At 33.9% G+C, this 23165-nt stretch overlaps 1 pseudogene; it reads left to right on the top strand.

Moving 5' to 3' along the window:
• LOC115437400 (ephrin type-B receptor 3-like) overlaps positions 1–23165 on the top strand; it is a 62202-nt pseudogene that overhangs the window by 27056 nt on the left and 11981 nt on the right.

The following is a 23165-nucleotide window of genomic DNA, read 5'->3' as shown; positions in this document are numbered from 1 at the left end:
AAGCATCACCTCCGACTAAACACGCAAACACGCAAACACGCACACACACACACACACACACACACACACACCCTCACACACACACACACACACACACACACACAGGCCTGACAGCTCCGTCCCTGCGGTCTGTCAGAGCTTGTGCCAGGCAGCCTGTGCTTTGTGTTGGAAGCGGTGTGTTGCACAAGAGAGGCTCATCTAGTCGATGTCCGGCAGCTTGGGCTCAGCGTGTGTTTTCGATGGGTGTCCAATTAGAAGAGCCTCCGATCTGAACTGTGTCTGCATAATTAGAAAGGACAGGGCCAGTAATACGCGGCTCGGGGCTAACCGGCCGAGGAGCTGAACTCAGTGGACAGGCAGTTTTAGCCTTCAGCGCCTTCGTCTCTGTCTGTCGATGCTCGGAGACAGGTTACATTTCCAGCTGCTGAAAGCTCAGAGGATAGTTGTTCTCTAAAGCACGCTTGCAATCTTTTTGCCTCCCTCTGCACTTACTGTACTTTATCCTGCTTTCAAACACTTACACTGATACATGAGCATGAATTTCTATCAGGTTTCATTTTGCCAGATGCCACGTTGGGTTATTCATAGGCGGTGCTGTTACTTTTAAGGCGTTTTTCACTGCGGACTGCAGAAAATATGGCCTAAACTTGTAATTTGTGAAGTATTCTGTTCAGATACTCAGTATGAATTATTAATGCTTGACCCTCAAAGGCCACTGGCAACCAAAAGCATCCACTGATCTAAAATGCTTAACAACTATCGATCCTCTGAATCTATCAACACGTTGAAATAATTCAGGTAAAGTGCAGTTTCTCAGCTTCTCAGTAACATCAGATGTGTCTTATTTGGATGTTCGGAGGTTGTGTAGTGAACTGTGAAACGTCATCACCTTCTGCATCACTGATTCGCAAGTAAAACTCAAATGACAGTAGATGTAGACACTTGTTATGTTTAGTTAATGATATATTTTGTCTATTTTTCTCAGTTTTTTGGATTTTTGGTATAATAACCTTCGAATTTATGGGAAAATGCTGGATTTCAGAAAAGAAAAGTGCGAAATGCAGGGGATAATGTTAGAATAAATGATGATAAATCTTTTAGGAAAGGTTGAATGTAGAGAGAAATTCATTTTGAAGTCACCACAAATATAAATCTAGGTCTGTAAGGGTTAATAATACATATATACTTCCTCTGATAAATTGATAAATGTGTGCCCGGTGGTTTGACTGTCAGCAGGATTACACAAATTTAAGTTAAAACATGGACCAAAGACAGAGGTGTAGGTTCTTTAACATTAACTCATAATGACCCAAACATCCACCAGTGACCAAAAGCATCTACTGATCTAAACTGTTTAATACCTGTTGAGCCACTAATCCTATCAAAACATGTAAATGATTGGTGTAAAATACAGTTTGTCATCTTTTCATGGTCATCAGATATGGCCCATTTGGACGTTCAAAGGCTCCATAGTTACCATGGAAACACCATCAGCTTCTACAACATTGATTCACCAGTAAAACCCATGGAGTTGGATCAATGACAGTGGATGGACACACTGGGTTTTACATTCAGTTACTGGTATCTCTGCTGTAAAATTCACTTTTCTTTAATTTTCTCTGTTTCTGATATAATAACCTTCAACTTTAATCTTAGCTTTTTGTGAAAATCTACTTGATCAGTAAATTCAATATGGGAAAATACACGATTTTCACTGAAAAAATGCAAAATATAGAAGACAGTATTATAATAAATGATGATAAATTGCTTAAGAAAGGTGAATTTGAGAGAAAAATTTATTTGGGAATGACCACAAAAGTAGCACTGGGTGTTTTTGGTTAAGCCAGGGGTGTCAAACATGTGGCCCGCGGGCCAAATCCGGCCTGCCAAAGGGTCCAGTCTCGCCCCTGGGATGATTTGTGAAATGCAAAAAATCACACTGAAGATATGAATCATTTTAGTTCAGGTTCCAAATACCAACCAATTTAATCTCAAGTGGGTAGGATCAGTAAAATACTATCATAACCTGTAAATACTCACAACTCCAAATTTTTGTCTTTGGAAACATAAACATTTTCATGTCATTTTACTGTATTTACACTAAACAAACTATGATTTCACAAAAAAACCCACAAATAACCTCAACAAATATGGAAAATTTGAAATGTCTGAAGTGCCCCTTTATTAAATGTTTTGTGTATTTGTTGATCCACCATGATCTGTAAGGCGTAATTTACATGTGTAAATCATAAATAGAGACATAATATTGTTAAATTTGCACTTCTTTTTCTTAAGAAATTTCAGTTTGTTCATGTTATTCACACTGTATTAAAGGATAGTTGGTAGATGTAAACATTTTCATCACATAACTTTACTTTTTCACTCTAAAACATTGAATAAAGTTTGGAGTTGTCATTATTTATATATTATTCTGTTATTATTTTACTGGTTCGGCCCACTGCAGATCAAATTTGGCTTAATGTGGCCCCTGAACTAAAATGAGTTTGACACTCCTGGGTTAAGTGTTGACTTGTTTGTGCAAAATAGGTTGTTGCTTTTTCTTCAATTCTACATCAGAGGCTCCGTAGTGAATGTGAAAACACTGTCATCTTCTACAACATTGATTCACCAGTAAAACCCATGGAGTTGGATCAATGACAGTGGATGGACACACTTGGTTTATGTTCAGTTAATGATATTTTACTGACAGTCACTTTGTCTTGTCTTGATATAATAACCCTCAACTGTAATCTGAGCTTTTCTGAAAAACTACATCACAGGTGTCAAACATGCATCCCGGGGTCCAAAACCGGCCCACCAAAGGTTCCAATCTGGCTCGTGTGGTGAATTTGCAAAGTGCAAGTTAGGCCATCGAACTCAAAATAATATCATAATAACCTATAAATAATGACAACACCCATTTTTTCTCTTTGATTTAGTGCGAAAAACATTAAATTGTGAAAATGTTTACGTTAACAAACTATCCTTTAAACAATAACATGAATAACTTGAACAAAATGAAGAAATGAAGTAAATTAAGTGCAATTTTAACAATTTTCTGCCTTTTACTAAATGTTTTGTGCATGTGTATAAATGGTAAGTTGAGGCATAATATTGTTAAATTATACTTAGTTTTTTTTTTTGTTTGTTTTTTTACAGGTTATTCACATCATTTTTGTTTGGATAGTTTGTAAATGTAAATATTGGTATAATTGAATGTCATTGTTTGCACTAAAACAATTTGGAGTTGTTCATTATTTATTGGCTATCATGCTATTATTCTGCTTGTCCGGCCCACTGCAGATTAAATTGGGCTGACTGTGGCCCCCAGAAGAAAATGAGTTTGACACCCCTGAACTACATGATCAGTAAATTAAATACAGGAAAATACCTGATTTTCACTGAAAATACGCAAAATACAGAGGATAATATTACAATAAATGGTTAAATCGAGAGAAAAAAATCATTTGGAAACTGAGACAAAAGTAGCACTGGGTCTTTATGGGTTAAAAAAAAAACAAGTGACTGATTAATAATAGTTAAATGAATATATAACTGATGATGAATTAGAAATAAACCTTCATCTCCATGGTAACAGTTAAGCCAACCAACAGACATAAAGGAGGAAAACAAAGGCCATGATATGTGGTTTGTTTGTGGTTTAATGCTGGACTCTCAGCCTTGGTGTTCTCTCTAAGTGCAGTTCTATTTATTGCATCTAACAGTGTGAATGAACGCAGCATTGACACACAACTCCCATCGAAAAGAGACTGAACTCAAGTGTTCCTTTGAATGTGTGTTAACGCTGTAAAAACCGTAACAGGTTGATCTGCAGTCAGTTAGCAATTCAGTTAAGAAGGCGAGGTTGACACTTGAACAGTTGTGGTATTTAGAAGGGGAGATGAAGAACTGGCACCATCACCATCATCTGTTTTGACCTCAGTGAATGTGAAATGATTGTTGAATTGCAGGCTTTCAGTTGCTTCCCCTCACGTTGTGTGGGACAGTTTGGTTACGTTTGTGTGGCAAAAACAAGCATTTGCACTTTTATATCAGGAGGTTATCGAAAATATGCAGTGTTTCTTATATTCAGCTAATAACACGAATAATCAGTATTTTTAACCCTTAAAGTCCCAGAATTATTTTTGTGGTGTCTTCAGAATGAGTTTCCCTCTATGTCTATGGTTTATCACCTTTAATTTTCTTATTTGTTTATTTGTTTATTTTTTGATTTATTTCGAATATGGAAATGGTACAAGCTTCCTGATTGCTACTAATTGACTTCTTTGCACAACATAATATAGAAATGAAAATTCAAGATAGCAAAAAATAATGCACACAAAAAAAGAAAAAGAATCATATTTGAAAAGGAATGAGAAGACATAGCTTATTAGCTCTCACCCCCTTGTCTAAACCAGCAATTTGTACATACACATATATATACTCATCTACATATACATCTATAATATATATATATATATATATAATATATACACACACACACACACACACATATATATATATATCTATATATATATATATATATATATATATATATATATTATATATATACATATCTCATCATTTTTGGTCACTTATGGGCAAGGAACCAAATATGGTAACTTGACCTTGATTTTCTACATGACGATTTTTTTTTTTAATTTCACGAAAGTAAGTCTTGTTATTTCCTCCAATAACACACTAAGGTTGAAACTGTGAATTTCAGAGTTTTTCTGTGAGTGCCCTATAAAAGTTAACATCCAAATGGGTCATATCTGATACATCTGAAAAGCTGAGAAACTGTATTTTACCTGAATTATTTCAATATATTGATAGGATTTGTGCAGAGTTTTTCAACCTTGGGGTCAGAACCCCACATGGAGTCCCTGAAAATTATAGTAACTGTTAAAAACAAAACAAAAAAAAACAACAACAACTTACTAATAAAAATATGGTGAGTTGACAGAGACAATCCCAATCCATAACAGACATGACAAACTGAAGCTGAAACTGCAGCACTGTGGTTCTGTTTCTGTGTCAAATGTTCATTGTGGTCAGTTTCAGATGCTGCAGCTCTTTCATAATTCATAGTTTCAGTTCTTGTTTGTTCAGTATTAATTGTCCTCCTGTAAATCACAGCTGGACTGACTGGACATATCCTGACCAAGGAAAATCACATTCTCCCTTTGTGCAGTAATCTACACCTGGATTTACTGCCTCTGTCCACAATAATATACATTATATAGACTAAATATCATCTAAAATTAACACTTATTTGCAACATAGTATAGCAAACCATTACATGATCAAAAAGTCTCTGTTTTGAATGTCTGGGGTCGCTGGAAATTTGTGATATTAAAATTAGGTCACAAGCAAAAAAAAGGTTGGGAACCACTGGATTAGTGTTTCAAAAACATGTACAGTAAAATTTACTCAAATTGAAGACAATTTTACCCTACTCAGATAAAATTTGGTCCTTCTCTAAAAACAATAAAAGTTACTCTTTTTGAGGAAAATACTTTTGACTCTGCAAAAAAATGCTCAGTCATTTTTCCTGTGTAGATGATTTTGTTCAGTGGTGGCTGTTTAGGTGTTTTAGGGTTAAATATCTGTGTTAAATTGCAGATTTGCACAGGATGGATGAAATAACACGATGAGCTGAGGTGCTGTGCCTGTGGATGACACATTGTATTTATCCTCTGTATTCTGTAGGTGTTGATTTATTTATTTGTACCATGAAAAGGCTTTTCCCTGGCTCCCTGGTGATGTTTCCATGTCCTCTGCTCGCTTATGCAGATGTCATTCGGGGCGTGTAAGACATTCTGTTACATGTACTTGTATAAAAGCCTTTTTAAAATAGTACAATCACAGCATTTATTCACGTCAAATACCACCTCTTGTTGCCTACTTACAGAGACATTAACATTTCATTTCTTTTCCGAGAGAAGGGTTTGCAGGGCTGTCAAAGTCATGTTAGTTCAGTTCCACATTCAGCCAAATTTGATCTGCAGTGGGCCCAACCAGTGAAATAATAACATAGTAATATATAATAATGTCAACTCCAAACTTTCCTCTATTTTTTAGGCAAAAAAAGTAAAATTATTGAAAATGTTTACATCTATCAACTATCCTTTAAAATAATGTGACTATTATGAACAAACTGAAATTTCTTAAGAAAACTAAGTACAATTTTAACGATATTCTGTCTCAGTTTTCATTTACACATGTAAATTACAACGTACAGATCACAGTGGATCAACAAATACACAAACATGTAATAACAGGCAGAATATGGGAAAACTTACACTTCAGACAGTTCAAAATGTTCATATTTGTTCAGGTTATTCGGAATGTAATGGAAATCTACTCTACCTTGAACACATACACAATGGCTAAAGGATGTCTTACATTATTTTTAAAACTTAGGCTGTTGATTTGTGGACAATCAGCAAAGTTTAATAAGATTTGGAACCCATTTTTTGTCTTAATTAATGACACAAACAAACACTGACACCAGACTGAGCTGATTGGATAAATTAACATAACATCATACACTAAAGCAGGGGTGTCAAACTCATTTTAGTTCAGGGGCCACATTAAGCCAAATTTGATCTGTGAAATAAAACATATAAATAATGTCAACTCCAAACTTTCCTCTATGTTGTAAAGTGAAAAAAGTAAAATCATGCGATTAAAATGTTTACATCTACCAGCTGTCCTTTAAAACAATGTAAATAACACGAACAAACTGACATTTCGAGAAAACTACCTGCCGTTTTAACAATTTTATGTCTCAGTTTTATCAATTACAATTACAACTCACAGATCACAATGGATCTACCAATACACAAAACATTTAATAACAGGTAGAATATTGGTAAATTTGCACGTCAGACATTTCAAAATGTTCAATTTGTTCAGGTTATTCACGTTTTTGTGAAATAATAGTTTGTTTTAGTGTAAATACAATAAAATGACATGAAAATGTTTATATTTACAAAGAGAAAATTGTGGAGTTGTGAGTATTTATAGGTTATTCTGATAGTATTTTACTGATCCGACCCACTGCAGATTAAATGTGGAACCTGAACTAAAATGATTCATATCTTCAGTGTAATTTTTTTGTATTTCACAAATTCATCCCAGGGGCCAGACTGGACCCTTTGGCGGGCCAGATTTCGGCCCGGGCCGCATGTTTGACACCTGTGGGTTAGTGTAAAGAGTTAAATTTTAATGTCCTCAACAGACAATTTGACTTGCAGACAGTAGCCAATTAAAAAAAAAGACAATCCATACACATAAATAAACAGCTCAATAGTCCACATTAGAGTCGCTGTTGTCAAATTGTCCAGAGTAATCAAAAGAAATCAGTAGAAAATAGAATAATTAAATTGTTAAATAAGGATAGAACAGGAAAGGGACACAGTCACACCCCAGGTAGTGTCAGGTCACATCGCATTTGATAAAAAAGCCAATAGCTGTAGGGATTAAAGAGCTCAGATATCTGTTTGTTGCACCTGAGGGGAAGTAGAAGTCTGCCTTGATGGACACAAATTAAACTCAACATATATAGTCTGCAGGGAACCCAATGAGACCTCAACTTTCTGCTTGACTTGATCCAAAGCTGGCAAAGATCATTTAAATTCACACCACTAACTTTAGGCCACACATTCACAGTTTTCCCCAGCAACTTTTTGTTTTTCACACTGAGATGACCACAGCAGCAGATCACAGCAAATGTTAAAACTGACTCAATAACAAGTAGGAAGTCGAAAACAGCGTCAAAGGAAAAGTTAGTAGCCTGAGTAGTATGAGTTTACTGTTGAATAAATAGTGTAATAATGTAATGCAATAAATAAACTCATACTTTTATGTTCATTTTTAGCTGTTTTTTATATTTATTGTGATGTTTTTTTTATATGATCCTTAATATTTGTTTCTACTGGATGGCACTTTAATTGTTGCTTTTTCATTGACCCTCAAATTGCACGAATACAACTTGCACATAAAAACTGACTTCATGGAAAACGTCAATTTTGCCAAACTCTCTTTTTTCGATTAAAAGTTTTCGTGCAGGCAAGAGGTGGTTTTTCAGGCATAGCACAATTGGTTTATCATGCAAAACTGCAATGGAAAGACCTTTTTCTGCAACTACAGGGTGGGGAAGCAAAATTTACAATGAACATTTAGTTGTTTTTTCTCAGCAGGGACTACGTCAATTGTTTTGAAACCAAACATATATTAATGTCATAATCATACCTAACACTGTTATCCATACCTTTTCAGAAACTTTGCCCATATGAATAATCAGGAAAGCAAACGTCAAAGAGTGTGTGATTTGCTGAATGCACTCGTCACACCAAAGGAGATTTCAAAAATAGTTGGAGTGTCCATAAAGACTGTTTATAATGGAAAGAGAGAATGACTATGAGCAAAACTATTACGAGAAAGTCTGGAAGATACTATTAAAGAAGAATGGGAGAAGTTGTCACCCGAATATTTGAGGAACACTTGCGCAAGTTTCAGAAAGCGTGTGAAGGCAGTTATTGAGAAAGAAGGAGGACACATAGAATAAAAACATTTTCTATTATGTCAATTTTCTTGTGGCAAATAAATTCTCATGACTTTCAATAAACTAATTGGTCATAAACTGTCTTTCAATCCCTGCCTCAAAATATTGTAAATTTTGCTTCCCCACCCTGTAGAGTCAGGTGAATAAAAAAACTGGATGTTGACAGCAAAGAAGAAGAAGAGTTTTAAAAGAAACATGTGGCGGTATGTGTGGACACACCAGGAAATGAAACATTTTTGAATTTAGTACGAGATAGAGGGGTACTATATAATAATAATGAATATACTGGAAATCACACAATATTTACATTTGTTGCCATGTTTATGGAATGACTTCTCGTGTCATCTCGTGATAATAAATAAACAAATCATCGCATTTGTGATTTAATGGAAAAACCGACATTACGCGCTTCTGTTTTTTCGACATTTAGTAAATATCGGTGAAGTTGTGCGCAGATGTCCCCTAAAGACCCAGTGATTCACAAATAAATTATTCTCTCTATTTAACCTTTAAGTTATTTATCACCATTTATTGTCATATTATCTTCTGTATTTTTGTATTTTCAATGAAAATCTGGTGTTTTCTCATATTTAATTCACTGATCATGTAGATGTTCATAAAGCTCAGATTAAAGTTGATTGTCACAGTATCAGAAACAGAGAAAAATGAAGAAAACATTAGAGGTCAACTGTTGTGGGTTTTTCTAAGGCCAATGCCGATTTTAAAAATTTCATCAGCTGATGGCCAATATCTACAGCTGATTTTTGAGGCCGATATTTAAGACTTATTCTTTTTAAAGGACATTGACCATAAAAAACAATTGAAACACTCAGATAATATTTTTATGCAGCAATATAGATTAAATTATTAATACCCGTACACATAGTACTCTTTAATATTTATTCAACTTCAAGTGCTGCCCACACAGGTGCCTGATCAATATTTTATAACATTTTTACTACTGATCAATGTCTGCTTTCAAAAAAAAAAAAAAAAAAAATTAAGGCAGATAAAAATATAAAAAGATAAAAAATCTAAAATCTTATTTCTTATGAAAAAAAAAAATCAATGTATTAGCCTCCTCTACTTCTAGAAAACATGACTTTTTCAACAAAAAGATTTAACTGAATATAAACCCAGTGTGTCCATCCACTGTCATTGATCCAACTCCAACTGGTGAATCAATGTTATAGAACAGGGGTCTCAAACTCATTTTCTTTCAGGGGCCACATTCAGCCCAATTTGATCTGAAGTGGGCTGGACCAGTAAAATGATAATATAATACCTATAAATAATGACAACTCCAAATTGTTGTCTTTGCTTAGTGCAAAAAAACCCCAAAACAATTAAATTATGAAAATACTTACTTTTATAAACTATCCAAACAAAAAAGATATGAATAACCTGAAAAAACAGAAATTTCTTAAGAAAATAAGTGTAATTTTAACAATATTCTGCCTCAACTTATCATTTCTACATTATGGATGCATTATGCATTATGGATCAGATCTACAAAGACACTAAACACCGAGTAACAGGCAGAAAATAGTTAAAATTGCGCTTAATTTTGCTTAGACATTTCAGGTTGTTCATATTTGTTCTGGTTATTCACATTTTATTGTTACAGGATAGTTTGTAAATGTAAATATTTTCATAATTTAATGTTATTTTTTGCACTGAAACAAAGACAAAATTTGAATTTGTCATTATTTACAGGCATAATGTAAGATTTTTTTTTTTTTCATATCAAACTGAGAAGAAAATATGGAGTCATTATTTTTTGTAGGTTATTACGCTGTTATTATTTTACTTGAGGTCATACTGGTCTGTATGTGGAACCTGAACTAAAATTAATTCCACAGCCTTGACTGTGGAATTTTTGCACTTTGTAAATTCATCCGGGCCGGATTGGAACCTTTGGGGACCGCATTTGGCCCCCGGGCCGCATGTTTGAGACCCCTGTTGTAGAAGATGACGGTGTTTCCGCGGCAACTATGGAGCCTCTGAACATCCAAATGGGTCATATCTGATGACCATGAAAAAACGACAAAGTGGGTTTTACGGCAATTATTTACATGTATTGATAGGATTAGGGGATTGACAGGTATTAAACAGTTTAGATCAGTAGATGGCTGTTTGGGTCTTTATGGGTTAAAATCTCCTCTATTCAAAATCAAGAACTTTTTAATGTGATCTGTGATTTAAAATGTGCAGAATGATGAGGTCTGCGCAGTGTGACATATTGAGGTGTGGAAAGTTCATATGGTCATGGAAAAAATTATTAAACCATCAAAGGTCATCAAAAAACAATGGTTACACAATCCAGTCCTAATTCCTGTGTGTATCATGTGACTAAATCAGACAGAAAAGAAAACACGGAATGAATAGAAGCACTGTTTTTGTCAGTACAGTGACATAGATATTGATGTAAGAACTGAAGTGATTTTGGTTTTTATCAAGAAAACATGGAAAATGGATATATCAGCTCTGAAATTAAACTCTTCTGAGCTATTTTTTTTTGTATTATTATATTTGTCCAAACAAATGGACCTTTATTTTTTACCAGCATTAAAATGAACAAGAAATAGAAGAAAACAAGGGTGGTCTAATATTTTTTTCCGCGACTGTATGTGTTTTGTTTGCTCAGGTGGATGAAAGTTTCTGGTATTGAACATATGCAGCTGTTATATTAGTGCGCTTCCCTTTAACTAATGCAAAGGTAGTTTATACAATAATAATACAGAGAACTGAGGATGTGATGAACTGAAATGCATCATGAATTGTGTGTTGAAACGCTTTACAGGTGAATCTTAACTGAACTGAACTGTGAGTCAGATGAACATTCACACCTCTGCTTTGAGGGGTTTCTCACTCTCAGAAAGCAACATTGAGCTGAATTCAAGGTTTTTGTGTAAAATCATAGAAATCTTGGAGCCGGTTGTGTTCACCGATGGCTGTGTAGTTCTGTAGTCCACCTCTGGAACAGATACTTTTACAAATGTGAGAATAAAACATGAAGGCATCAGCGCACAAGGACTGTAAGATAACCTAAGGAAATGTGATCACACAAAGTCATTATTGTTATTTTTTCTACACTTCTATGTTGTTAAGTTCAATGATTTTGTATATTACTAAATAATGCAAAGCAAAGATCCTCCAAGACTGTGTGCAAAAGCTCTTTTCAATAAAGGAGTAAATCTGACCTGAGAGATATTTAGAATTTACTGTTTTTTTTTTTTTTTGTTTTTTTTTTTTTTACTGCAAAAGGGATTAAAATGAGATTTCTGTTGCTGATTATTGGGGTTAAATTAAATAGCAATGTTGAAGAAATGTATACTTCATTTTGGAGGGTTATTTCTGTTATTTTGCTTAAAATTCGAAGATATAAGCATTTTTCTTTTCAGTCTTTTTAGTCACCACTCAATACAAAGACGTGTTTTTTGTTGATACTGTTTATACTGTTACATATTATGTGTGATGGATAAAACTATTCATGTATTCATACATAATAGAAGTAAATGCGATTCCTATATTTAGAAAGATTTAAAAGTTTGTTTTTTTTATGTAAAAAAACTGTTCGTGCTGAGGAGAAGAGGAGAAGATGTCAATGCAACAGTGTTTGGTGGAAAACTAAAATAACCTTTAGCAAAATATGATCACACTGAGCCAATATTTTACATTTCTATGTTATAAAGTTCAGTAATTTCATATATTATAAAATAATGCAAAGCAAAGATGCTCCAAGACTACATGCAAAAGCTATTTTCAGTGAAGGAGTAAATCTGACCTGAGAGATATTTGTGATTTTAGTGTATTTTACTGTATTTTAAGATACAAATTAAAAGGAGATTCTTATTGTTGGGTTTAAATTATATAGCAATGTTGAAGATATACATTTTATTTTGGATTTGTATAAGTGTGAATGATGTATAGTTGATTTTCTCTGTTATTTTTGCTTAAAGTTATGAGAAGATAGAATCTTTTTAGTCACCATTCAATACATACGCTTGTTTTTTTCGTTTATACTGTTATGCTATGTGGATCAGTGGTTAAAACTATTCATATATACATACATAAATAGAAGTAAATGCGATTCCTTTATTTAGAAAGATTTTAAAGTTTGTTTTTTTTTTAATGTAAAACCTGTCTGTGCTGCTGGAGGAGGAGAAAATGTCGATGTAACAGTGTTTGGTGGAAAACTAAAATAACGTTTAGCGAAATGATCACACTAAGCCATTATTTTTACATTTTTATGTGATAAAGTTCAGTGATTAAGCTAAAAATTAAAAGGAGACTCCTATTGTTGGGGTTAAATTATATAGGAATGCAGAAGATATACACTTTTTTTTAGAATTGTATAAGTGTGAAGGATGTTTAATTGATTTTCTCTGTTATTTTTGCTTTTTAGGCACCACTCAATACATACACTTGGGTTTTGTTCATACTTTTATATAATATGTGTGCTAAGTGGATAAAATTATTCATATATACATGCATAAATAGAAGTAAATACAATTCCTATATTTAGAAAGATTTTAAAGTTTGTTTTTTTTAATGTAAAAACTGTGGAGAAAATGTTAACGTAACAGTGTTTGGTGGAAAAACTAAAATAACCTTTAGCGAAATATGATCACACTGAGCCAATATTTTTCTATTTCTATGTTTTAAAGTTCAGTGATTAAGCAAAAAATTAAAAGGAGATTCTTATTGTTGGGGTTAAATTATACAGGAATGCTGAAGATATACGCTTTATTTTAGAACTGTATAAGTGTAAATGATGTTTAATGGATTTTTACCTCGGCCAGGAGGTATTATGATCAGTTTGCTTTGTGTGTTGGCGTGCATGTTTGTTTGTTTTGTTTGTTTGTTTGTGTTAGCGAGATAACTCAAAAAGTTATGGACGGATTTTCCTGAAATTTTCAGGAAATGTTGATAGTGACACAAGGAAGACATGATTAAATTTTGGTGGTGATGGGGTGGAGGTCTGCGCTCTCGAGTGCTTTTCTTGTCTGTTATTTTTGCTTAAAGTTATAAGAAGAGACTTTTTAGGCACCACTCAATTCATTTTGTTTACTGTTACATATTATGTCCGATGAGTGGATAAACTATTCATATATTCATACATAAATAGAAGTTGTGATTCCTATATTTAGAAGGATTTTAAAGTTTGTTTTTTTATGTAAAAACTGTGGAGAAAATGTTAACGTAACAGTGTTTGGTGGAAAAACTAAAATAACCTTTAGTGAAATATGATCACACTGAGCCATATTTTTTCATTTTTATGTTTTTAAAGTTCAGTGATTAAGCTAAAAATTAAAAGGAGATTCTTATTGTTGGGGTTAAATGGTATAGGAATGCAGAAGATATACGCTTTTTTTGGATTTGTATAAGTGTGAATGATGTTTAGTTGATTTTCTCTGTTATTTTTGCTTTTTAGGCACCACTCAATACATAAACTCGCTTTTTGTTCATACTTTTATATAATATGTGTGATAAGTGGATAAAATTATTCATATATACATGCATAAATAGAAGTAAATACGATTCCTACATTTAGAAAGATTTTAAAGTTTGTTTTTTTATGTAAAAACTGTGGAGAAAATCAATGTAACAGTGTTTGGTGGAAAAACTAAAATAACCTTTAGCGAAATATGATCACACTGAGCCAATATTTTTACATTTTTATGTTATAAAGTTCAGTGATTAAGCTAAAATTAAAAGGAGATCTTATTGTTGGGGTTAAATGGTATTGGAATGCAGAAGATATATGCTTTATTTTGGATTTGTATAAGTGTGAATGATGTTTAGTTGATTTTCTCTGTTATTTTTGCTTTTTAGGCACCACTCAATACATAAACTTGCTTTTTGTTCATACTTTTATATATATGTGTGATAAGTGGATAAAATTATTCATATACATGCATAATAGAAGTAAATACGATTCCTATATTTAGAAAGATTTTAAAGTTTGTTTTTTTATGTAAAAGCTGTCAGTGCTGCTGGAGGAGGAGAAGATGTCAATGTAACAGTGTTTGGTGGAAAAACTAAACTAACTCATGTTTAATGCATGTTATTATAAAAGCTCTTCTAGGGACGAGTGCTGCAAATTACATCCACAACAAACACTACCATACTTGCTGTTTTCACTTCATCCATGTATGTTTCTGAACCCATTAAATACCACCTAAATGCATCTTTATCACGTCATATTAACACCTACATTTTTGTGTTTTTTGCAGACATCCCCTCGGCGCCTCGTAACGTTATATCCAGCGTTAATGAGACTTCACTGTCGCTGGAGTGGGATGAACCTGAGGACACCGGTGGACGGAGCGACTTAGTCTACAACGTGGTGTGTAAGAAGTGCCTTCGAGACCGGAGCCCGTGCACACGCTGCGATGACAACGTGGACATCGCCCCCCGGAGGCTGGGGCTGCGTCAGAGGAAGGTGGTGGTCAGGAATCTGCAGGCCCACACCCGCTACAGCTTCGAGGTGCAGGCGGTCAACGGGGTTTCCGGGAAAAACCCCAGGTCACCCAATTACTCCACGGTCAACATCACCACCAACCAAGCCGGTTAGTCTGAAGATCTGTCAATGGCATTACGCGCGTCCACAAAGTGAGCTAATTCATAGAGCCGCTCCGATCAATAGCACTTAACATCACGACGAAACAGACGAGTGAGTGGATCCTTCATTCAGTCAATGTCAGCGAGTGTCTTAATGAAGTCACAGGATCCAGGCAGCATTAACACCAACAGGAAGCACACACAGCGCAGTCACTGCCGCCTCCAAACTGCCAGTATAGTCTTTATTTCACTTTGGGCATAAGTACTTTTAGTTTTAATTTTTAAGTACTGGCTAGTTTTATGCAGTTTTTTATCAGTTGTTAACCCCCGAAATGTAATAAAAAATGTGCAGCTTTTAACGTATTAATCCCACAAATGTAATAACTTTCCCACAAACGTAATACCTCATTTCCCTCTTACCCCTTCATTGTTATCATAATCATACCCAGACATTTTATTTACATGGTTCAAACACAGGCTTCTATTAAACTTAATGAGAATAAATAATATGCAGTTCATACTGAAGCTTTTATAATAAAACCTTTACAATATTTCTACCAATTCTGTTTTGTTTTTCCACTTGTATTTGTAATTAAACACTTTTTATTTTTTTAAAATTTTATTTTATTTCATTTTATTTACCTTTATTTAACCAGGCAAACCTCACTGAGATTAAAAATCTCTTTTCAAGAGTGTCCTGGCCAAGACAGGCAGCAGTACATTAAATAGTTACAGACACAAACTTTCATACGTAAATCTGGTACTAATCTGGAATTAGTACCATATGGTGTAGCTGCAACATTTGATCATTCTAAAAAGACAGGTAAGTACAAGAATAAATGGGAAGAAAAAGAAAGATGAATGAATTCACGCATGCATTACTTGAATATATGTGAAGTACTAATTTATTACATTTGTGAGATGTTATTACAATATTACCATCCCACAAACATAAGAAATCCCCACAAACGTGATAATTACTACATTTATGGTAGGCAACTGTTATTACGTTTGCGGGAAAGTAATTAGATTTGTGGGATTATAATGTTAAAAGCTGCAAATTTTTATTGCATTTGTGGTTCATGTTTGTGGGAAGTTATTACGTTTATGGGGTTAACATCAGTGATGCAACAATTGCCAAACTCTTGGCCAAAAACCGATGCCGATACTGTTTTACTTTCTGTTTCTTTATCTTGTTTTGGTTATTTATCCTCTTATAACAAAGAAATCTTGACTAAATTAATTAATTCAACCTTTATTTCGAACATGCACAACAACACAACAACCAAATACATCAGGGTGCTTGTGTAGGTCTTGAAAACCTTCAAAAGTATGGAAGTATTTTGGAATGCTGTTTTCCAGACCTCGAAAAGTCTGGAGTTTTGTGAGAAAGTCTTAATAAAATATGAAAAAAAGTTAGAATTTTAGAGTCTGCTCAAGTCACATAATCTTGTAAGATAAGAAATACATGAGGAAAACATATAAAAAACTTGATATGATTTCACCAGCTGGTCAGTACTGGAATATTCTAGTGAAACTTGTTTGTGTGATATCCATGCATTTTTGTGATTTTCATATGTTTGAAAACGTTTCCGTCAGTAAAACATAATTTACTGTGAATTACACATTCATTCATTCATACATTTATTAAAATGAACTTTTCTACAACACACAACAGGTACAATCACAACCGAGAAATAGGCATGCAAGTATAAAAGTACATAAAATCAAGGTGTTGAGGGAAAAAACAGCAGTTTGAAAAAGTTTGGAAAAAGTCTGGAATTTTTATTTGAATAAAGAGGAAGCACCCTAATACATAAATGCATACAAATTCTGTTCCAAATGGTGGAGGCTGAAGCAAAAACTTATTCATTCCTACCCCTATTTATAATCTTCATTATAAGTATAAAAATAGTGATTATTTAATGTCTTTCATCACATTATATTTTAATGAACATAGATTCAAACATACAAATTTATGAAAAAACCTTCAATATAACACAACAACCACGTGTGAAAAGACGTCTTATATGCCAACACCGCAGCTACTATCACATGATACTAACGTCTGTCCGATATAATGGTGCATTCCTATTTTTATTAATTTCTTCTAAGTGTTAGCTTTAATTTTTCCAGGTTTTGTAAGATAAGCTTGAATTTATAGAAAGTAAAAATGGTAGGACCATCACATTCATTCACAATTATTTTCTGAACAGTTTGTTTGGTTTATAACATATCGGAAAACGGTGAGAAGTATCAATCAATGTTTTCAAGACAAAGCCCTCAAATGTCTTTTTTGATCCACAACTAAAAAGATTTTCAGTTTCTCATCATAGGAGAGGAAACAACAGAATGGAATCAGAACATTTTGGCCATTTTTTAATCATAAAATTGCACAAAACAGCAATTCAAGTAAACATTGCAGCTTTACAAATACGATTTGTAACTGGTGTTTATTAATGATCAGTATTGTGTATAGTATTTATGAAAGTATCAATACATGTGTGAATGGTTTTTGATGCTATATTGATTCTCATAAACACAGTGATGATTTTTAATTAATAGTTTTGACAGTTCATTTTGCTTTGTCTTAACTTTACAATGAATTCTAGTTTTTGAGTCAGATTTTTATTTACCAAGTTTTATGCACACTGTTGTTTTTGTGTATTTATTATGAAAGTTTTGTTAAAATTAGATTTAAAGAATGATTTCCCTTGCATCACAACAGAACAAAAGTACAATTTTATTGATGTACACCAAAGCTGCTTTTACCTACAATTCTTTTTCATTTTAGTTTGTGATGCGGAAATGATTTTTTTTTTCACTGCTGTGTTAGTTTTAGTCTAAGTTTTCATTAAATATAATAACTCTGAGTGACACATGGAGAAAACCCCAGATGCTCTTCTGAGTCAGTTACAGGAAAGGCAGAGAAAAGTAAAGTACGCTTTATCCTCGCTGTCAGCATTCACCACGGTGACAACCAGGCGTCTTACATTACATCACTGACAATGTCACCTTTCAACAACTCCACTTAATATTTGCAGCGTCATCATCAACCAAACTGCTCAGCACCTTTCACAGACTGTAATTACTTTCCCAGTTAACTTGCACTTAATCCAGCGGGCTGCAGTTTATGGACCCGTGACAACGACTGTCAGCTGAGTCACATTCAGGCCTCACAAATCAATAAAGTGCAGAACAGCGAAGGTGACACATGCACACAGTTTTTCTAGAAGCGTTCAGGTTGGAGAATTTTGAGTAATCATTGTCTCACAGCGATGGTTTGTGACTTCAGAGATGTTTGATGTCGGCCTGTCAGTGAGGGCGGGGAACTCGCCGGATCCTAGCTCACGGCGACAGCTCACCATTGAAATGAATGAACGTTGGTCCTCTGCCTTGTCCACCCACGCCTTCAGCAGTGCCTACCGTCCATCTGATGCGCTCCACGTCAGACACCCTCAGCCTGTCCTGGCTTCCCCCAGAAACCCAACGGGGTCATCCTCGACTACGAGATCAAATACCACGAGAGGGTAGGCTCCCATGTCTTACTTGTTCTTTAATGTAGGTCACAGTGGACACCTTATTGAATATAAAAATCTACTTATCCAGACTCTTTAAAACGCAGGAAGCCTTTTCATCATTCCTGACCATTTTTATATTGAAATGAGATGTGTGGGGGGAGTTTGGATGCCTCCAGAACTTTGTGTTGCAGAGATTTAACTGGACACACTGAGTGAGGGTTATGATGAGTTAGTCTTTTATTAAAATAAATGCAGATCAATGTTTCCAGGTAAAAAATGCTAATGTATGACACAGAGTAGTGGTTAACACATCAGATAAGCTCCTGACAGTCGTGAAAAAGGTCTAAATTATTCCACAGATTATTCCTCTGGAGAAATATTCAAAATGTAACCAGTCTGTTTCTTGCAATATATTAACTGTGAATGTGTGTTTTCATTCATACGCTAAATGGACAAGACTATCAGGACTCACTAAATTCGTGTGTTTTACTGCGACCAGTGCACTACACACTAATAGGATAAATAGTGTCTAAAACACAACCAAAAGATAAAACAAATAAGTCAGAGCCAATGCAAATAGGTAATAAAAGAAATATTGATTTGACATTGATTATAGACAACAATTTTTCATCACACCTGACCATTATAACATTGAAATGAAATATGAAGAAATATTCAACATGTAAATTAACTGTGAGTGTGCTTCTTCATTCTTAAGCTATATAGACAAGACTATCAGGACTCAATAAATTCATGCGTCTTACTGCTACCAGTGGACTTGGTTACAAAACAATAATGGCAAATGTCATAATGTCATTTTATATATTATTATTATTGTGATAAATATTGCAGTAAGCATCTCTATTTCCTTTTAGTCATCTACGCTAACAAACGTCTTCAGATGTTTTTCTTTTTTAATCATTAAAATTGTTTTAAACATTGAAATATTCGTTGTGTTCTGACCATAGATAATCACAAACTGGTTTCTCCAACTTTTAGTCAGAAAGACAAATCAGCCTTTACATTTAAAAGAACTATTGATTTGACATTGATCATAGACCATGACTTTTCATCCCTCCAGTCCATTTTAATATTGAAATGAGATGTGTGTGGGGGAGTTTGGATGCCTCCAGAACTTTGCGTTGCACAGATTTAACTGGACACACTGAGTGAGGCTTATGATGAGTTAGTGTTCTACAGCAAATTTCTACATTGAAATAAATGCAGATCAGTGTTTCCAGGTAAAAAATGCTAATGTATGACACAGAGTAGTGGTTAACACATCAGATAAGCTCCTGACAGTCGTGAAAAAGGTCTAAATTATTCCACAGATTATTCCTCTGGAGAAATATTCAAAATGTAACAAAATGTAAGTCTGTTTTCTTCTTCTTCTGACGCTATATGGACAAGACTATCAGGACTCACTAAATTCATGCGTCTTACTGCTACCAGTGGACTTGGTTACTAAACAATAATGGCAAATGTCATAATGTAACTTTATATTGTTGTAAAGGTTGCAATAAGAATCTCTATTTCCTCCTTGTCATCTACACTAACAAATGCCTTCATATATTATTTTTTTAATCATTCAAATTGTTTTAAATGTTGTACATTGAAATATTTGTTGCATTCTGACCATAAATAGTCACTTTAATAACTAACTGGTTTCTCGAACTTTCAGCCAGGAAGACAAATCAGCCTTTAGACTTGAAGGTCAAGGTCAAGTTTATTTATATAGCACATTTAAAACACCGCAAAGTGCCCAAAGTGCTGAACAAATCTGCAGAAACAAATGCAAGATATGCTGAAAGTAGTAAAATAAGAATAAATACAAGATATACTAAAACTGGTAAACCTCCCCCAAAAAAACAGATACACAGTAATAGGATAAGTAGCATCTTAAACACAACCAAAAAAAAACAAATAAAAGCCACACACTTGTATTAAAAGCCAGTGCAAATAGATAATAAAAGAAATATTGATTTGACATTGATCATAGACCATGACTTTTCATCCCTCCTGACCATTTTAATATTGAAATGAGATGTGTGTGGGGAGTTTGGATGCTTCCAGAACTTTGTGTTGCACAGATTTAACTGGACACAGAGAGTGAGGGTTATGATGAGTTAGTCTTTTATTAAAATAAATGCAGATCAGTGTTGTCAGGTAAGAAATGCTAATGTATGACAGAGTAGTGGGTAACACATCAGATAAGCTCCTGAAAAATGTTTAAATTATTCCATAGATTATTCCTCTGAAGACCTTTCTTGCTTAAGAATATTCAAAATATAACGAGTCTGCTTCTTGCACTATATTAATTTGGAATGTGTTTCTTCAGTCATACGCTACAAGAATATCAGAACACACTAAATTCATGTGTTTGTAACAGCACAAACAGTGGGAAATAATGGCAAATATTCTATTCTATTCTCTCCTATTTTGTGATTATATTATTTTATTTTGTGTTGTTTTCCCTCTTGTTATCTACACTAACTGCCATTATTATTATTTTTTTAAATCATTAATATTGTTTTAAATCAATCAATCAAATTTCATTTATATCGCCAAATCATAACAAAAGTTATCTCATAACGCTTTACATATTGAGTTGATGTTGTACATCAAAAGATCTGTCACATTCTGATCATAAATAATCATTTTAAACCATAAATAACCAAGTGGTTTCTCCATCTTTCAGTCAGAAAGACAAAACAGCCTTTAAACTTAAATAAATATTGATTGACATTAATTATAGACAACAACTGACATGAACATTTTTATCATGATAATATTTCAAATCCCACTGGAATGTGTCCCAGTATTTTTGTCCATATAGAACTTACGTCTCATAGCTTTTGTGAAGAAAAAGTATTTCTTAATCAAGTTGTGGCTTCGGTTCTTGTAGCTTGAAAATAGTTGATTAAAGCAAATAGAATTAAAATGTGTAAATGTATGTGTACAATGATGTCTCATTTGTAAAGAGGATTTGATTAATGGTAAAAATTGACACTGAAACAACATGAGAAGAGAGGCATCAACACAAATATATTATCCATATTTTATTATTCTGATTAATATGAGTTAACCTCCACTGGTTGGAGCTGAAATTATGATGCATTATGGGACCTCTGGCATTATTGATTATATGTCATTTAGAAAAAATCAAAATACCATATGTCTGTCAACACTGCTGCAGAAATAAAATGAGTACAATTTGATATTTATCTCTGAAAGTCCAAATCTAGTCTTTCATACTTTGACTTTTGATTCATCTAAACACAATCCTAAACGTAGAGATTTCCATAAAATTATTGACATTCACTGGATAATGGGGGATGCAGGAGTTTTAATGTCCGCAAGCTAATAAATTAATTAATAACGCAGGTATTTCTCGAAAAAGAGATTTTATCTCAAAGGTCTTCCTGGTTAAATAAAGGTTAAATAAAGCCTTTCCTTATTCTGAAAGTTAAAATTCCATTTATTTTGCCTATAGACATAAAACCATAGAGATATTCCACAGCCTGAGTGGGTTACTGTCCCAGCTAAACCGATATATTAATTAATTTTCATATATAAATATATCTGTGTCACGAAAAGTAAAAAAAATTGTGTCAGAGTTAATTCACGTAACTCTTGTCGAGTTATGTGCATTGCTAAAGACGCTGTCAAAACACAAAGAGAAAAGTCAAAATTCAATCTGCATCTTAATCAATTAACTCGACAAGTCTGGGTCAATATTAATTCACCAGCTGTTGCACTGTGCTGTTGACCTTTGAATTTGCTTCAGGCTACTCCAGAGCAGTGGCCACTTTGAGATCATGGGTATGGTAGTATTTAGAACCTCCTTGAACTCAAGCCACAACATGATTTATGATTTCACAGCCCGACTATGACATAAATAAAATAGATGGCCGCAGGACCGAGCAATTAATTGAAATATTGTCGAAATCCCAACATTCCCAAGTGCAATACCCAGATAACAGGGGGTGCTGGTTTTTGATCAAAGTAAAATGTGTCAAAATTAATGAACCTTTGGGTCCACTAATCATATTCTCTAGAGGTAAGGGCACAGGGAATGTACAGTACAGACGCCAGCAATAATCATGTCATTTTCATACTTTTATCTTCTGTCTCGTATCACAATTACAATACCTGTTAAAATAAAGGCAGCATGTTTTGTTTTTTTTTTTTTTTTCATATAGTTCAGTTTTAACCCATAAAGACCCAGAACTACTTTTGTGGCGGTTTTTTTCTCTATATTTAACTTTTCTTAAGTGATTTATCACCATTAATTATGATATTATCCTCTGTATTTTTGTGTTTATTCAGTGAACATCAGGTATTTTCCTATATTTAATTTAGTGATCATGCAGATGTTCATAAAAACTCAGATTAAAATTGAGGTTCAGACCTCAGTTGCAGAAAGAAACTCACTGAATCAAATAGTTAGATGGTCCAGTCGCCTGATTGGTGAGTCCCAGTCTTGTCCCGCCTCCCTGTCACTA

This window comes from Sphaeramia orbicularis, chromosome 17 (genome assembly GCF_902148855.1).
Source record: "Sphaeramia orbicularis chromosome 17, fSphaOr1.1, whole genome shotgun sequence".
Taxonomy (NCBI): Eukaryota; Metazoa; Chordata; class Actinopteri; order Kurtiformes; family Apogonidae; genus Sphaeramia; species Sphaeramia orbicularis.
The sequence above is the reverse complement of the archived record's forward strand: the minus strand, read 5'-3'. Positions and strand labels throughout refer to the sequence as shown.